Below are 16,330 nucleotides of genomic sequence, written 5' to 3' on the forward strand. Positions count from 1 at the left end.
TTTTCCAATTATCCAGCTCTGTTTAGAAAGTGATAATTCTTCCAACACTAAAAAATACAAGTTTAATATCATAAGTATACTTTTTAGGGTCTGGTTTCAGCAAAGCCCAGCCAGGCCGGGAGATGAAGCTGCCATCAGCTGGCGTCAGGTCAATGCACACATAAATTTTTTCCAAACTAAAAACTGTGGTTGTCTGTGTGATATCAAAACAACTGTATGATTAAGTCAGTTCCATCAAGAATCCCTCACAGCAGTTGCTTGGGATGTAAACAGAGACTGACCACATTTTTCCTTTTCAAATGTGAATTGGGTGGCCTTAGATGTGTTATCTAGGAGGGACCAGTAGGCAGGAAAGGTAAGCTACCTTTACATTTTCACAGTTCCAAGCAACAACCAACATCCTTGGCTCTTAGGCGGCTTTGGTGCCTGTCGTCCCTGCCACAGGGCCTCCCTAAGCTCAAGTCCTCCCCATTGTCAGGTCAGCACAGTGGGCACTTGCCCGTGCTCACCAGCACTTTATAAGATTGAGTTTGTAACAAGCCCCCTTCAACCCCACCATTGTGGATTGCTCACAAGCATCCTGGGATATACCCAGCGGTGATGAGGCATTGTCCCGGCCCTTCAGGGGCTCCCGGTAATACTGTTCTCTCAAGCCAACTGCCTTATTATCAGGAATGGCAAAACAGGGTATATAATATTGGGGCTCCTACCTGTTTCCTCCCAAGGAAAAACTCTGTGCTCCAATTCCCATCCAGATTCTTGGATGTAAAAGACACCAACTGAAGCTCGAAGTGATTTTTCCTTCTCTGAGAACAGCAAGGACTCAGGGAGATGAGGTTCCAGGGCTGTGTCTGTTTTACACGGCCTGTTACATGCATGCCTGACAGATCCAGAGGAGAATGAACCCAAGGGGGATTGATCAGGACCCCACCTCTCTATCCACAATCGATCACCCCAGGAATAGGTAACAATGTTAGCTATTTGCCTGCAACTAGCAATTGCCTTTTTAAATGGTCAGAAACTTAAACTGGGACATCTGACCTGGGGAAGCCAGGCTCATTAGATTATTTCCACAGAGTTGGAACTAAAAGAAGAGGACCATCTCCCCTCTGGGGGTAGAAGCCACAGGACATAAGACTTTAGCCCTGTGAACAATCCTGTTCCCTGATTGGTTGAATGCTGGTCCCGATTCAAGGTAGTGATGCCTCTGCTCTTCAGAGAGAAGTAGAGATGAGAGACAAAGACAGCCCTGGGGACATTTGATCACTGGGTCAGAGCTGCCCCTTCCCCACTTTGTTGGCAGTTATATGAGGCACCCCCTTATTCCTCCAATAAATTCTCTTTTTGCCTGAGCTAATTAGCATTGGGTTTCTATAACTTGCAGGCAAAGCGACACACTGGCAAATTTTCTTGCCCTGACAGCTGGCCTGTCCCATAATTAGATGACCCTTCCTGTGTTTTTTGGCTCAAATCATCATCCATGTGTCCCTCTTTCCTAAAGGCTGTGTCTGAGTCACAGCCTGGTGCATGAACCACCCAGGTGCTCAAGATTTCTGGAGAACACCACTCGCTTGTTACACTCAGCTCACCATGGAATTCTTCTCCTCTACTATGGCCCACATTCTTACCTTCTCTCTGTGATTAGAATTCTGGATCTTGGCTCAATACCTTTCCATCCTTCCATTACATCCTTTCTCTGTGGTTGCTTGGAATTTCTGGCAGATGATGGTGCAAAATTGGCAGATGTTCCCCTTCTTCCATCCAGGACTGTGAACTTCCCTGTCCCTAGGAATTTTAAGTAGTAGCCTTTCTTCCTCCTTTCCCTTTCCTCTTTTAGCATTAGACCCAAAGCCATGGACAATTAAAAATTATCTCCCCTTTCTAGAAATCTGAGAGACTCCTGCTTTAAGGCCTTATTTTGAAATATTTGACATTGATTTCGATAGACATTAAGAGATCTTATTTCTGAAAACTATATATAGAGGTCCTTGACATTCTCAGATTTAATTCTCATCATCTCCCCATGTAGCAGATATATTTAGGCTGCGGAGCATTTGAATTTCTTTCTGGCTGGGCTCAGTGGTTCATGCCTGTAATCCCAATACATTGAGAGGCTAAGGTGGGAAGATTGCCTGAAGCCAGGAGTTCGAGACCAGCCTGGGCAGCATAGCAAGACCCTGTATCTACAGAAATAAAAAATAAAAATAAATAGCCAGGTATGGTGATGTGTACCTGTAGTCCCAGCTATTTGGGAAGCTGAGGCAGGAGGACTGCTTAAGCCCAGGAGTTCCAAGTTGCAGTGAGCTATGATTGTGACACAGCACTCCAGACTGAGTGACACAGCGAGACCCTGTCTTAAAATAAATAAATAAATAATTAATTAATTAAAAAAGAATTTCTTTCCTGTGATTGTAGACAAAAACCACTTTCTTCTGTAGAAGCCGAAAAGTGCTGATATTCACTCTTCCAGCTTTGCTTGCTACTAGAGCCTACGCACCCAGAGTAGGCTTGGCCCATCAGATGCACACATCTGGGGCTTAGAATTAGAAGCTAATTAGGCAAAGAAGGAGGAATCATGGATTATCCATCTGTTAGTGGCAGCAAAAGTGGCAACACCAACCAGTCTGTGGGGCAGTCATGGTCACGGTGCCCACCATGGTGGACCAGTGGGGTTCAATGCCCACCGGCAGAGGCATTCAGTGTCTGAATGGGACAACTGTGACATTGATCTTGGCTGTGGTCTGGCTGCCCAGGCCCACTTTTTGCCTGTCACTGTCTAAATCTTGTTCTCCAGCCTCCCGCCAAGGATTCTGTATGTCTCCAGTGTCCTTTCAACACATCACTTTTTTATTTAAGTTGCTCACAGCAAGAAACTTTGAATGGTCCACCCTTATAGGGTTCACTATAGGCAGTCATTTATTTATTCCTTGTGGTGCAAATTTGAAATATGTAGTCTGGAAGGCTGATATGTAAGAGCTGGTCACTTCACTAGTGAGAGAGCCGAGCAGATCTCCAGTTCCGTGACTCAGTACAACTTTAGTTTTTCCTTGTGAGATGATAAAAGATATTTGTTCCTTTTTGGGGGTGGGTATGAAGCATAGCTGTTCAATTGAAGCTGTGGGAGAAGTGCAGAGAAAGGGAGACATAGTTCTTACCTGGAAAATAACTTTATAAATGACTTAAGTCCTGTGCATAAAATATCGTCAAAGGTGTGACAGGATCATTTCCAGTTGGCTTTTTTCATTTTATGACAGAAACTATATTCTGTAGTGATCGTGTGACTATTCGGTTTATCAACTAAACCAGGGTAACACTGACAGTGAAAGGGGATGCTATTATTTATCATTCCATGAGAAACACTAAGATAACAGACATAATAATGGTCACCCTAAGTGATAGAGTGGAGATTGGAGATTCTAGATGGTCTTGGAGTCCCTCAGACACTGAGCTATCTATGGTGGTGCCTGCCCCACAGCACTCTCTCCATGTTCCTCAATCACATTCTAATTCTTTCTCTTCAGGACCAGTGCTGGAGACTGACAGGTGTCAGCCTGCCTGCCCCTTCCCCACACTTCCCTATTCATGCAACTGGCAATCCATTCTAGATTTGCACACATTTCTACAGACACGATTTCCATAGCAACAGCAGGACTCTATAAAAAAGGCACCTGAGTGATGCTCAAAGATAAATCACCCTCTTTCAGAGTCCTCCACTCTAGGGAATTACAGGCTACTGCCACTTGCAATTTCTTAGCTCCTTTTCACATATAGACATATGTACATTTCTAATCCCAGTTTACTGTCTTTCAGTTTAATTAATTACGAACATTTTAACCTCTTTTTTAGGCCAGAGATGCTTGCTGCACAGCAGTGGTTCAGAAGTGTTTTAATGAACTAAGAAGGTAGGAGGAAAAGAAGTCTCATGTTAAGAGTTCCTACTATGCACCAGGCACTTTTACCTAAATTATCTCCTTTTCATAGAAACCCAGGCAGAACAAGGACACCTCTGCAGCACAGGCTGAGCTCATGCTAAATTGGCAAATGTTATGTACAACATCCCACTCCCATATCTCATCACCAAGGAAGCCAGAGAAAAAGAGGGTCTGCATGGGGGAAGGGATAGGAGTGGGAGGAGTGGGTGGCAGGATTGCCAGTTGGGGAGCTGGAAACACAGGGCTCAGGCTGGAGATTCTGTTTCCAAATCATTTGTCTCATCAGAGCAATGGGGAAGGAGGTGGGAATGAATGATATTGATTTATTTTCTTATCTGAGGAGAATGATGCCCTGAAAGCAAAGAGTATTAAGTAATTGGGCCTTGCTTCCTTGAACCTACCTGTCAGCCCCAATGAAGTCTCTCCTCCTTTTTTAATTTCAAGAAATCTCTACACAGTGCTATGATTAAAAAAAAATTAGCAATTGTTTAGCTCCCTACAAGAATCTTTCAATTTTCATGATTTCAGGGTCTTATTTGTTTGGTTGGTTTTTGTGCTTTGGAGCAGATATGAAAAAGATTTGTCTTACCTGTACTTGAAAATTCAATTCATTCATTTGTCGTTCATTCATTCATACAAGAAGTATTCCCTCATCTCCTTTTTGGCCTAGTCATGGGGCTTTGGGCTGAGAAATGCACACAGTCATGGGCCTTATTCTCCTAAGCTTGTCATCTAATTCAAAGAAAGAAATTAACTAGTTCACTATACAATTATGTGATTAAAAACTATATAAGGGCAATGAAAAAAAGTACATGACAATATTAGAAGTGCAAGGGGTGGCCCTTGTTCCCACACTGTCCCACCATTAAGATCTATCCATTTGAAAAACGCGTATCTTAATGCGTAAGTCACCCAACTCATAGCATAAATAAGGTCAATCAGATTTTTTTCCTCCAAATGGGTTCATGAGATCAGTGTGCTGAGGAAGTGGGAGGATTTATGGAATCAATGAAGAGTAAAGGAATAATCTAGGAACATAGGACATCCATCGGTGGGCAAACCTGGTTAGGAGTTCCAAACAGCCTCACTGGAGCAAGAAAGCAACAGGTGCCAGAGAGAGAGAGGGAGAGGGACACAGAATGAGAGGCTGAAAGCACAAGGAAATAGATCTGTCCTAAGGAGGACCTTACCCAACGCTGCACACACCTAGACAAAGGGCAAATATAAGATATAGGGAATGACCTTTAATTCATTGATCATTAGTACCCAAGCTACTCAAAGCTAATTTTCAATAACTTCATGATTAATAACAGACACAAATGTTTGGCATTTTCTCTGAAACCAAGTGGCATCTTTTTATTAGAGATTTTCCAGATGGCTGTGTTTGATGCTGCCAACTATCCCAGATGGAAAGGGTTTCCTCACCTGCACCCAATCTGTATGTACCTCTCTCCAGTTGTTTCCTGTCAAGCTTGGACTCCTGAATGAGATAACACTGGAAATGGCTGAGTTAAATGAACATTTGTTATTTCCAGTTATGACTTAATCCCTGATAATGATTTATATCTGGTTTTATCCTTAATCCCTTTCTGCTCATTTACCTTAGTGAATCAGATCAAATCATTTATAAACTCGATGTTTCTTTCCCATTTTCCTTTATTTTAGCCAGAGGCCTAAGCCAGAGCTAGGTATGAGAAGCCAGTCCCCAGGGTTGCTTTTCCCTCGGCTTCTACTTGGCTCTGCATATTCCTCTGGATAAAAACAACACCCAAAATGATGGCTCAGCCAATGCTGTTTTATCAATCTAGAGGCAGAAGTGAAAAGAGAGTTCCCTGGAGCTATTTGTAATCCATTTGCCCTTCCATCAGAGTCTGTATTGCCAGGTCTTGAAGAAGAGTATGTGGACCCTCCACTAAGCCCATGTAAAACTCCTCCCTGAGTTGAGGGAAGGGAGTGTCCAAATGCTTTCCAGTTTGGGGTCAGTTGGGACAGTTTCTGCAAGGGCAATTATCTTCTCCTCCATAAAGAACTAATGTGGATTACCTCTAGAATTTCCCCTTCTCATAACTCAAGCAAGAATCTGAACTTTTTCTTGGAGTCTGAATCTCAATGGGATTTGGTTTTCCACAGATTGGAACCTTTGTATGTAATTCAACACTTCATTTTGATTTAAGAAATGTCAATGAGCTTCCTCTATGTGCCTGGGTTTGAGTGATCCTGGGACTGTAGGACTATGTCTACATTTCATCTACAATGTACCTTGGCCATAGCCTTTGCAAACAAAAAGTTTATCAGTTGCTCACGTTTAAGGCAACTTCTCTGCTTTCAGAAAATTTATAATCTGGCAGAAGAATAACAGCGAGCACACACAAAACAATACATAAAGTAGTATGATACAACGGGAAGTGTTTTAGGCTGGAAATCAAGAGCTCATATCAGAGTGGTAGCTCTGCCATCTATAGATGGTGACACAACATTTCTTTACTTCTCTGAACCCCAAAGTTCTCATCTGTAAGGTGAAGTTGAACTAGATAATATCAGAGGGCTCCCTATGGACTCTACCTATGATCATATTCAAAATATCTTCTCTTGTCTCCATCTTCACCACTGTTCCCATCCAAACTAGCACTGTCTTGCTTCTCTACATCTGTAAAATTTCCTAGTGCTGCTTCCAGTCTTGCTATCCTAGAATTCATTATTGCAGTCAGAGTAATGTTTTGAAAACACGAATCATATCTTGCTACATGCCCCTCCCCCTCTGCCTAAAATCTTCCAACAGCTTCCAACTGCCCTTAGAATAGACCATAAGCTGCACAGATGGCTTTCCACGCCCTCCGTAACCTGACCTTTCCTCCTGTGCTCTCTGACCTCACTGATTGAGTGTGTGCAGGAGTGTGTTCTCATCCTCACTCACTATGCTCTTACTACTTCTTTGCCCAAACCATGTCCCAACTAATTCTACCTGCTATTCCATCTAGAAAATTTCCTTTTCAATGGACTCATATTTTCTGGTATTTTTGCTTCAGGCACACTTAATTCTCTCTCTATCCCTCGAAGTGCAACCAGGGGACCAATGAGGTAAGGAGGAGAAATCAAGATTGGATTCTAGTCCAATCGAGAAATTAAGTCGAGGATGACATTAAGGTTTCTAATTTGGGAGACTAATGAAGGCTGGAACACAGAAGAGGAAGAGCAGGTTTGGAACCCGTGAAAGAAATTTCCAGTGGATAGTTTATTAAATCTTCACCCTTCTTTAGGTCCCTGTTCCTTACCTAGGACATACAGCCTTCTTTTTTCAGGAAGAAGATGCTAAGCATAGTTAAAGCTAAGCTGTTTGCTATGCTCAGTGTTTGGACTATTTGGCCAATGCTCTTTTCTATTAGTCAGTGCCCAGCTGATCCAGGTGTTAACATTTTTCAATATCACTGTTACTAGTGCTCTTTCAAGTGCCATGCTTCCCACTCTGAACCTTCCCTTGCTCTATGCTAGAAGGTCATCCCCAAGAAGCGCTTCTCAACATTTTCCTCCCCGGGACTTCTAAAGGCAGAAACTCCTGGATTTGAGGGTTTAGAGACATCCAAGAAACAGGCCAAATTTATTTGAAAGCTCTTCTCTTAAATCCTTACAATTCATGAAAATTTATATTCTGCTTCACAAGAAATCTATGCTTGTTTCAATATAAAAATAATGTTTAAAAGTACTATCAAGCATCACAGTTTAGAGAATGGGCTTCGAAGTCAGAAAGGTCAGAGTTTGGCTTGCGTCTCTGCCAATTACTTGTTGTTGGACCTGGAGAAAGTTCTTTGACCTCTCTAGGCCTCTGTGTCCCTCATGTGGTTGTTGACCACGTGGTCAATGTTCCATAGATTTAGCACCCTGAGGGCCAGAGTCTATCTTCTCTTCATTTGTGTCTCCCACACAGACACCAGAGGAGTGTCCTGTCCACAGAAGGCCCTTGGTGTGTGTTCATTCCTCTACATCAGACATTAGTGCACCTAGGGTTATCCCGTTTTTACCACTAGATGGAGAGCACGTATCCTAGAAGTTTTAATCCATTAGTAAGTGAGAGAGCAAACATTTGTCTGTCTTGTCTTCACCAAATCAACTTATTGAATGATGACAGAATCATTAAAACTAGCTTTCAATAAATGCAATTATAAGGTAACTTTATAACTTTCAGAACTATTTCTTTTTTTTTTCGAGAAAGTGTCTTACTCTGTCACTCAGGCTGGAGTGCAGTGGTGCTATCATTGCTCACTGCAGCGTTGACCTCCCGGGCTCAAATGATCCTCCCACCTCATCCTCTGGAGTAGCTGGGACTGCAGTTGCATGCCACCACTCTCAGCTAATTTTTTTTGTATTTTTTGTAGAGACAGGTGTTTGCTGTGTTGCCCAGGCTGGTCTTGAATTCCTGGGCTCAAGTAATCCACCTGCCTCGGCCTCCCAAATTGTTGGGATTACAGGCGTGAGCCACTGCGCCCAGCCTCAGAACTATTTATGCTTGAAGTAATGAAAAGGTGAAAGCAAGGGAGAAACATTAACTTCAGGATAGTGGCTACCTCTGGGGATGGGATAAAATGGAATTGGGTAGGACGAGGAAACTCTAAATGTATCTGGCAGCTTATTTCTTACTTAAGAAAAGATATGAAGTAAAAAATGTTGGCCAGGTGCAGTGGCTGACACCTGGAATTCCAGCACTTTGGGAGGCCGAGGCGGGTGGATCACTTGAGGCCAGGAGTTCGAGGCCAGCCTGGCCAACATGGTGAAACCCCATCTCTACTAAAAATACGAAAATTAGCCAGGTGGGGTGGCACATGCTTGTAATCCCAGCTACTTGGGAGGCTGAGGCAGGAGGATTGCTTGAATCCAGGAGGTAGAGGTTACAGTGAGCCAAAATAACATCACTGCACTTCAGCCTGGGCAACAGAGTGAGACCCTATCTCAAAAATAAATAAATAAATGAATAAAATCTACAAAATGTCCAAAAATATTAACTTTCGGTGAATTCTGGGTAGTAGGGGAGAAAACTTAGATGTCTCATTACTTTCTGTATTTCTCTGTTTGAATTTTTTTGTAATTGCAAATGTTTTTTAAGTGAGGGAAAAACTCAAAGGTAAAATTTATGCTTACTGTGTCTAGCTCTATTTATGCTGCCTAACGAGCTCTTCAATGTTCTCAGAGATACGCAATTTGCAAAAGGAAACAACAACAGAGCAAAAACCATACGGATGTCTCTCTACTTGGGCTCTCATGTTGCCACCCTTCTACTGAACCTTACATTTTGCCCTGAAGTTAAGTCTTTTAACGGTCATAGCTTAACTCAATTGCTAATTAGCTCTTGTCTCCAAACTGTATTGTTTTCAACTAATCTGAAAGGTGAAGAAAAGTTGTTTCCATACATCTGTTCAGGTTGGTATTCCATGTAACAAACTACCCCAAAACTTAATGGCATAAGACAACCATTTTATTATGTTCCTGGATTCTGTGGGGCAAGAATTTGGACAGAATACAGTGGGGATACTTTGTCTCTGCTCCATTATATATGGGGTCACAACTTGGGGGTGACTTGACAGTGGGGAGTAACTTACTTGATGACTGACAGCAAAACTCATTGGGAGGCGTATTCACTCCTGTGTCTGGTTGTTGATACTGGCTCTTGACGGACACCTCAGCTGGGGCTGTCTACAGAGTCATCTACTCATTACAATCATGTCACTATGGTTGGCTCAGATTCCCAGGGAGAGGTCAGAGACTCCCACCTCTCAATGGGAAGGGTGTCAAAGAATTTGCATGCATATTTTAAACCCCCCACAATATCCTTTTAACTCTGTTGTTACAATGAAGTGGTTTGATAAGTCTGGACCCCACTTTCTCTTTGTTTACTCAAGTAATCCGTAGGGGGAACATTTAAGTGTATCCACTAAATTGTCTAGGAACATGTCTGGTCAAGTTATAGCAGCTCAGATTATAAACTAATAAGAATATTTATTTTATCAGTACTATCCCTTGTGAAAGCAGACTAGTTTTTTAAAAAATGACCATTCAACATAAAGGTATATATCATAAATAACTCATAGAATGAAATTTTCACCACCAATGAAATATTCTCCAAGGCGGACTCCATTATCTATTGCTGCACAGCAAATTACTCTATAATTTATGGCTTTGTGGATTTAAAACAACAAACATTTATTATCTCACAGCCTCTGTGGGTCAGGAATTTGTGAATAGTTTAACTCGGTGACTCTGCCTCAGGGTCTCTCATGCAGTTTCAGTTAAGATATTGTCTAGGACTGTGTCATCTGAAGGCTTGACTGGGGCTGAAGGAGCTGTTTCCAGCATGGCTCACTCTCATGGCTATTGGCAAGAGGCCCCAGGTCCTACCATGTGGACCTCTCCATAGGACTGCTTGAGTGTTGTCATGACATGACAACCAGCTTCTTCCAGAGTAAGAGATCCCAAAGAGAGCAAAGAGGAAGCCAGAGGTATCTTTTATGTCCTAGTCTTTGTAAGTGACATGCTATCACCCCTGCCATATTCTCTACATTAGAAAGTGAGTTACTAAGTCCCACTCACATTCCAGGCAAAAGACATCAAACTCCATCTCTTGAAGGGAGGCATAGCAAAGACTCTGTGATGATATAGTAAGACTACCACAGGGAGCTGAAAAAAGGCCTCTCTCACTCCATCCTGAAGGAATCTGCCTTAGGGCATCTGTCCTTATTTAGGAAATGAATGTGGGGAAACAAGTTGTTTCCATATGGAAAATTATACATCAATTTCCACTTTGTCATTCAGGTAGGAAATACACCTGGACTACTCTCTTCTATTCTGCTCCTATCTTCATAGGATAAGAACTATGATTCTTGCCAATAACAGCCTGGGGAATGCTTTGCGTGTTTTATATTTACGTGCAACTGTGGTAATATCATGGAAGTATGGGTATTCCAGGGCCTATTCTAATGCCCTCATTGACACAAGGGTTCATTTGGTCAAGTCTCCTGGACAGGTGTGCTCTTTCTTGTATTCCATTCTATTGTGTATCTTTCAAAACTACGAACTTGAATGGTCAGGATGATAGATGGGGCTGTGCTTCAGGTCAAGGGAGATCATAAGATGCAGAAAAATTGCCATCTGCAAAAAGCAAAACGCAATGAAGTGAAATGCAATCCTGAGTGACTGTTTCTCATCTTTAGTGAGGCATTGCAGAAAAGATGCAATTACTCATTCATCTGAGAAAAGGAAACCTAGGGTGCACCCAGTTCAGAAACCTAAAAGAAGATCTGCTAGAATTTCTAACTTAGGAAATACCAGTCTTTAGGATGGGGTAGCTAGGTCACTGACAGGAAGGTGGGGGTCCCTCCCTTCAAAGAAAAATGGTAGGATTGTATCTGGTTCTGGATCTAATTCAACTTGACTACTTAGCAGTAAAGACAAATTGGACCCAAAGAGAAAACTGAAAATCACATTTTCCTGGCAAGTCCTTCAATGGGCTTAGTGTGTTAAGATTTATGAGGGAGTGAATGACCTTCTCTGCCACAGTTTTTTACATTTTCGTTTTTCCAGGACTGATTTTCCATCTGGCCTAACCAGAGTCTGAAGTTGCTGAATCAAACAGAGCCAATAGGTCGGACTTGAGCTGACTGGAGCATGCACAGAGCTGGGAAGCACAAGTATGTTCCTTTTGTAAAGGGCTATCAACCAGATGCCTCCTCCTCCCTCCTCCCAGCCTGCCTCAGATCATGGCCCTGAAAGAGAAGACATCCTGTTTTTCCAACTCAAGAGACACCACTGCAGGGGGAGCAGTAGCAGGCTTGGGGACATTTTCCACTCAAGAAGCTGGCTATGGGAAGAGGTGGGATGACAGTATTAAATGCAAGGACATTGTCAGACAGACCTGGTTCCTATGCCAGAATCCCAGGTTGGTGGGGGGCGGGTGGGAAGGGTCAGGGAAGGCCAGGGTTTTCTACTCATCTCTAGCAACCTCAGAGAAAACGTGGAAGAGCAGTGCAAAGTTTCCACACACTCGAGAAGAGTTCAAGAGTAGCAGAGCACTGATAAACCCAGGTATCCGGCAGAAGTGAAAAAGTACGTTATAAGAGAAAGCCGCAAGACCAGGTGAGGTAATGAACATTGCTGGAGTGCTAGTAACCAGAGGTGGGATACATCTCAGGAGAGGCAGGCTTTGCCAGAATACCATGTAGGCTACCCCACACAGGTGCCATCTAAAGGAGATGGAAGACAATAGAGAAAATCCAGAATTAACTGAATTTTAACATGAAAAGATTGAGAAAACAGAGAAGTTTTCTAGAAATAATTAACATTGCATGTTATAATGTTAAGTAAATTAAGTTACATTATACAAAATAATATTATCAATTTTGCACACTCAAGTTTGTGGCTTAAGAAAATTCAAACCTGCTTATCAATGTACCATTCTCTATTGTTCCTACAGCTTACCCTGTATTTCATGCAATACAAAGGAAGATGGCTGTTTGGGGTTGCCGTGTCTCTTAGCAATTAAGGAGATGGCTACAGCCAAGCAGTGTGAAGTGACAGCACCAGAAAGTTTTCTACACCAGAGGTTAGAAAATATTTTCTTTAAAGAGCCAAGTAATGAATATTTTAGGCTTTGCCAACTATACAGTCTCTGTTGCAATTCTTCAACTCTGCCCTTATAGCACAATACATAAATGAATGGGCCAGGCTATGTTCCCATTAAATTTTATTTATGGAAACTGAAATATGAATTTTATATTATTTTTCTGTTTCACCAAATATTATTATTCTTTTGATTCCTTTCAAGTAATATAAAAATGTAAAAACTATTCTTAGCTCATAGGCCATGCAAACACAGGAGGTAGACTGGATTTGACTACCGGAAGTAGTTTACTAGCCCTTGTTTTTGGCTGGTCACTGATCTCCACACCATGGAAGGAATTAATGTATTCAGGCTCATGGCCCTGGGTAAAAAGGTCCACCTGCTTAGGAAAGTGCTCAGGAGATAAAATCCTCCTGGGAATCACATAATCTTTTTTTTTTTTTTTTTTTTAACATCTTTTTCTCTTCCTTTGTCCTGTGGCTTTTCACGTGGTTTCAAGACAAGTGTCAAACTTTACATTTGACTTAGAAAAGCCACAACTCATATTCAGACTCCTTCTGCGGTGGCAGAAGACTGCTGGGCTCTAAGCCCCAGGAAGACGGGGACTGTGTGTCTTTTTCCTTGCTACTATATTGCTGGGGTCTAATGTAGCATCTGACAGAGTAAGGCACTAAATAAATGTTTGTTGATTGAATGACTAAGTGATTAAAAAGTCCTTTTAAAGCACTTTTTTTTTGGTGTTTTTTGTTTTTTGTTTTTGAGATGGAGTCTCGCTCTCTTGCCCAGGCTGGAGTGCAGTGGCACGATCTTGGCTCACTAGAACCTCTGCCTCCGAGGTTCAAGTGATTCTCCTGCCTCAGCCTACCGAGTAGCTGGTATTACAGGCGCCTGCCACCACATCTGGCTAATTTTTGTATTTTTTAGTAGAGACGGGGTTTTCCCGTGTTGGCCAGGCTGGTCTTGAACTCCTGACCTCAGGTGATCTGCCCGCCTCAGCCTCTCAAAGTGCAGGGATTACAGGCGTGAGCCACCGTGCCCAGCCCAAGCACTTTTAAAAACTGTTTTGTTACTCCATCTTACATGTGTTACACAACTCTCACTTTAAAAATGTCTGTAACAGTGATTTAGAATTCAGAAGACTCATCATGCATAAATAGATTTCCTTCAAAAGCTGGACAAAAATTTTATGTCAGTGTGAAACTGCAAAATCATTGTTAGCTATGTTTAAAAGAAAACCTGTTTGCACCAAGAAGTGAAAGAAAAGTAACTGCAAATATCAGAGACTGGTCTTAGTAAGGAAGCAGCCACCTGGGCCTCTCTCCTGACATTAATGTTGTGCCTGCCATTTGGCCTATGGAGGTGGTTTCTACCATTATGCCCATGACATGAAAAAGCTACCTGGGTAACAAAAGACTGGGAAACTTACCAGAGACCCACGACATGGGAGGAGCTGATGCTGAAAATCCTTCTGCTCTGTTCTAAGCTGGCAGCTTCTCTCCCCGTTAAGCCACACAACATCTAGGCAGAACAGAGCAAACTCGGAGAAAACCACACAGATTTTGGCTGTATGGATTCAGCATTTTATCTGAACAATCATCTTAGCTCTCCTTTTAAAGTTTTCTTTTCTTTTTAAAATCTCAAGTGAATTTGCAAAGGGAGGTATGAGAATGTGGGGGAATTGGGGATGAAAACTACTGTGTGGTACCAAGAAGAGGCAAAAGAAAAAGATCAAAGATTAGCTTTCCTAAACTGGGTGGCACCTTGGCACTGAATCCTGGGAACAGATGCTGGCTGATTTGAATTAAAAAAGAGCAAAAGTAACCAAAGATAAGAAATAATTGGCTAAAAAATACAAAACCATACTTCTGACTAGGGACGATAAAATGTTCCAAGCAGATGTTAGAATAACTGACTTTTAAAAACCAAGCTCAAAGAAAATAGGGAAAGAGACTCATTGCTAAATATTTTTCCCTTAATTGTGAATTAAGACATGGTCAGAGGAGAAGAGACCCTTTCCAGAATCTCAGCAGGATAAATCAACCTTGTGGAGGCCTTTGTGTTCCTGGAGAATGATGTCAGAACCCACCCCAGGAAGAAGAAAGAAATGTTTGCACTAAAGGTCACTTGAGAACTATAAAGAAAAATGCTATTTGTAATGACCTAGAAATCCTTCCAGGAAGAAGAGGAGTCAACTCACTGTTTTGGAATCAGTGGGGAAAAAAACAACAAAACTTTTCTGGTGAAAAACATTCCGAGGGTCATTTAGACATTCTAAGAAAGTCAATGAAACTTTGAGAGAAAAGAATCCCGGAGTAGGATTATGGGAAAATTATGTTTTTCTTAACTGTTTAAAGCATGTTGTGCATTTACATATGTGTTGGTCATACAAAGATAATTGGAAAGGTTTCTGGCAGTAAGCAGAAAGCAGGGACTGACGGCCTCTCTACCCTATTTACTGTTGACCCTGAGAATCCTTGGGGTAATCAGATATGCGTGGCTCACAGAGATATCCAGGGGTTTAGAAGAAAGAACACTAGCCTGTGAATCAGAAGACCTGGCGTCACATTTCAGCTCTATGGCCTTCTAGCAGGAGAACTGCTGCATGCCATTTAACCTTTCAAAGCTTTAGTCTCCTTATCAGTTAAGTGAAGATAATGTGTGTTCCTTGTGGGAATATTGTTAAATGCAGTCCCTATATAGAATAGACACATAGTCGGAGCTCAGTAGTAGTAGACTTGAATCTGTTGCCTCAGAATTAACTTACTAGCTATCCATATTGAGCACTTGCTATGTGTAAGTCTGTTATTCACACCGTCTTGGTTTTCCCAACAGCCCTATGACTAGGGGCAATTGTTATCCCCTTTATACAGATAAAGTCACTGAGGCTGGAGAGGTTAAGAAACTTGCTAGTGGTAAGTGGTCAAGTCAGGCAGCCTGGCTCCAAGCCCCTGCTCTTATCTGACCAAATATGAGGGGAAGATTTACTGAACTTATACCACCTTCTTCCTCTTTGTTTCTGTTATGACACAGGGAACAAGATGAAGAGGTTTTCCTCTCTCCGAAGCATAAAAAGCTACTGACCTCATCCCAATAACAAAAGTTAAAAAGAATGACTTTAAATACAAAAGATACGGTAATAATGACGCTTTATGGTCCAGGCAGTATTCTAGGTGCTTTTTTATATAGGCTAATTAATTAATTTAACAACCTTCTTAGGTAGGTGCTACCATCTCCACCATGTTATGCGGGGACTCAAGCAAATGTGCAGAGCCCTTGGAGCTCCAAAGACTGCTTTCAACCATCGTACTATACAGGCTGTCTAACACTGGGCTCTCAGAGGCAAGCCAACAGGCAATTATGGATGCTGCCTTGGCTAGGTATCAGGGGTGGAAGGCATATGGTCAGCAATGTAGTCTCAGGGCAAACTGTGAATTGAAGTTAAAAGAAAAGTGATATTTGTTGACAGCTTATAATTTAAGTGAGTAGGAATATTTTAAGTTAATAATGCCCTAACTGGGGATCCAAGTCCTTGGACTTCACCAAAGAAAATAACAGGGGTTCAGGAGCTATTTTTAATATTTCAAAATGCCTATTAGTATGTCACTAATCATATAAAATATAGTCTTTGTGTATGGTAACACAGTCTTAAAGAAGAAAACTTTTAGGGAAAAATTCTTAGACTTGAGCAAATTTTCAAGTATTCCTAATTCTGGAAACAAGTGAATTTCTCTCCTGTCAGAGTTGAAATAATCCTTATGCGTGTCAAATTTACCCTAATAGAGAAGATACTCATTAT

General features: G+C 41.8%; 1 long non-coding RNA gene across 1 annotated transcript; it reads right to left on the minus strand.

Moving 5' to 3' along the window:
* Positions 1–750: 750 nt before the first annotated feature.
* Positions 751–14,078, minus strand: LOC134731144 (uncharacterized). The gene is made up of 4 exons (XR_010113267.1): positions 13,961–14,078; positions 4,522–4,664; positions 1,629–2,354; positions 751–880 (listed from the first exon to the last, which is right to left on the minus strand). It is a non-coding gene; the product is annotated as an uncharacterized LOC134731144 (long non-coding RNA).
* Positions 14,079–16,330: the final 2,252 nt, after the last annotated feature.

Source organism: Pan paniscus, chromosome 8, assembly GCF_029289425.2.
Source record: "Pan paniscus chromosome 8, NHGRI_mPanPan1-v2.0_pri, whole genome shotgun sequence".
NCBI classification, from domain to species: Eukaryota; Metazoa; Chordata; class Mammalia; order Primates; family Hominidae; genus Pan; species Pan paniscus.